Raw genomic sequence first — 2,351 nt, forward strand, 5'->3', positions numbered from 1 at the left:
TCGTATGAAGATCGTTCTGAAATGGAGTGGTTGGTATATTGTATAGTTGAAGGGATTGGATTTCACCCAAAAGCCACCAAATGAATGCTCCCACAACGTGATGATGTTCCCCAAGTTTTGGACTCAATCCGATACAGATTGGTTTTTCAAATCGGACAATTCAGGTTCGTACGAAGTTCGTTTTGAAATGGGGTGGTTGGTGTATTATATAGTTCTAGAGATTGGATTTCACTCAAAACCCACCAAATATAACACCCTGACCCCAAATTTCCCCAAATTTAACCCCTATTTAATTATTTAATTATTTAAGGGTATTTTAGTTATATTTTTAATCGGAGGGAGTTTGGGGCCGTGACTTGTATTTTTGGATAGGTCGTACTGAGACGAGTTCATAGACACGTAGTGGGCTCCAGTCGGAGTTGTAACGAGAGAGATATTGACAAGACTCGACCCAATTTCTGCTTTGGAATCCGAGCCGAATTCTGTGCGTGTCCGACACCTGGCGAATGCCGGGCACGAATGACCTTTTTACCCTTTTCTTAAACAAATTTCTTAAAATTTACTTTCGACTTCTGCCGAAAATCCGGCAGAGTCTACCCTGTATTTTGACCAAACACAAAGTCTTCCACCTGTCAAACAGTCTCATAAATCCTACCAGTTCCTTATGTTCAACAAGATCTCAGAGCATTTCTATACAAATTTACAAGATTTACAAAAGAGTTACAACGAACTCCTACACTTTGGTGGTGGGTCGGAAGCTAGGATGATGGCCCGAGTGGTTTCCTTCGTTCTTCTACGGCCTGGGGGGCGCAAAACATTAAAAGTGTGAGTGGACCAAAATAGAGTTCTCAAACAGTGTATGAACATAATAACCCCCACTGTAAAAACAATGATAATCATAAAACTGAATATGTAAACTGCACTGAATTAGGGTAATTTCAAGCATTCACATAAATATATACATCTATATATATATCCAGATGTAGGATATGCTCAATACCAAGGAAATATTGAGTAAAATCACTGAAATCAATATTTGCATAAAAGCACTGAAATTTCTTTAAAACTACCACCTAGGTGTACCCCTGTAAAACTGTCAAATCCTCTGTACATCCGTCAATTCCCCTGGCAGGTCTCGGCGACACATAGTGTATCCGAGCAACAAACTGGCAGGATTCAGGAGACCGTAGTCAGCCTGATCCGCAATCCTGGCACTCACGGTCCGGGCGTCCCCAAAACTCGTGAGGCAAATGTCAAGTGCACTGACGTAACTGAAAGTAAATTGGATGTCTGTAGACATCATCATATCCGAAGGCAACATAAACCGAAGGCAATCTGGATATCCGTAGACATCGTCTTATTTGACGGCCACCTGTTTCTGTAACCGGGTACCCACAGTGGTTTAAGAAAATATTAACTGCTGAGAAAATATCAAATATAAATATCATAATATTTCTGAAAGATCTGATGAATAACTGAATCTTTATTCAATCTATAACTGTGCTGCCCTTTTTATCTGATAGAAAACTCAAACTCTGCTTTCTATAATTCATGGTGGTCTAAAATAATTATCTTGGATAAAATCTGACATCCTCTGTATTCTGATAAAATCTGAGCTAGATATTTCTGAATCATAAATCTCAAAGTCTGTTGTCCAAATAACTTTAGCAAAATCAGCTAAGCAATGTATAGAAGGAATCTTTAAATTCATAGGAATAAATCACACTGAATAAAACTGATTCAGAAAATCATTTAAAAAAAAGAAAGGTCCACTCACTGCTGGTCCGAGCTAGCTGGACCTCTTGAAGGTCCCTCCTGTGGTTCAGTTTGGCCTCTGATGCCTGTTTAACCATGAATATTCAATTACTAAACTGCTCAATAAAAACATTAAATTAAATACCCTGCCCCCGGCTCCTAGAAATACATGCTCTCATTGTAAAGTCAACTCTATGTCCAGAATGGCCTTAAAAGACCGGAAACCTTACAAAGCGATAAACTGTTAGACTGGCCGATCTGGAACCCCGTGGGGTCCACGATCTCCGATGGCCGATCTGGGATTCTCTAGAGGTTCCTCACTGTGTAAAACCCATGTCCTGCGAGTTTGGTCCGAAATGGACAGTCGGATTGGCCAAAATCGCGCTATCGCTTAAAACCCTAACCCTAGCCCCAGGGTTCGCGATTCAGGAGTATCCGGGACTCCGATTTGCAATCCGTCTCCGAAATGGGGTGCGATCCAACGGCTAGACGACACTGTACCCGGGAATCGCATATTATGGAAAATCCGTTCGGGGCTCAAACGGACTCCGAATTGAGTTCCGCGAAATCCTACGCGCTCGTGATGAATTGAGTTC

At 41.2% G+C, this 2,351-nt stretch overlaps 1 long non-coding RNA gene across 2 annotated transcripts in view; it reads right to left on the reverse strand.

Annotated features, from left to right (window-relative positions):
* The window catches only part of LOC109950263, a 2,545-nt gene continuing 733 nt past the window's right edge, over nucleotides 540-2,351 (reverse strand). The window contains exons 2-3 of one of the 2 annotated variants that reach the window (XR_002272582.1): nucleotides 1,778-1,841; nucleotides 540-800 (exon numbers count right to left, since the gene is read on the reverse strand). This is a non-coding gene — a long non-coding RNA (uncharacterized LOC109950263). Of the gene's footprint in view, nucleotides 801-1,010; nucleotides 1,648-1,777; nucleotides 1,842-2,351 lie in introns of those variants that run through there. The other variant, XR_002272583.1, reaches the window with a different exon arrangement.

This window comes from Prunus persica, chromosome G7 (assembly GCF_000346465.2).
Source record: "Prunus persica cultivar Lovell chromosome G7, Prunus_persica_NCBIv2, whole genome shotgun sequence".
In the NCBI taxonomy this organism is placed as follows: domain Eukaryota; kingdom Viridiplantae; phylum Streptophyta; class Magnoliopsida; order Rosales; family Rosaceae; genus Prunus; species Prunus persica.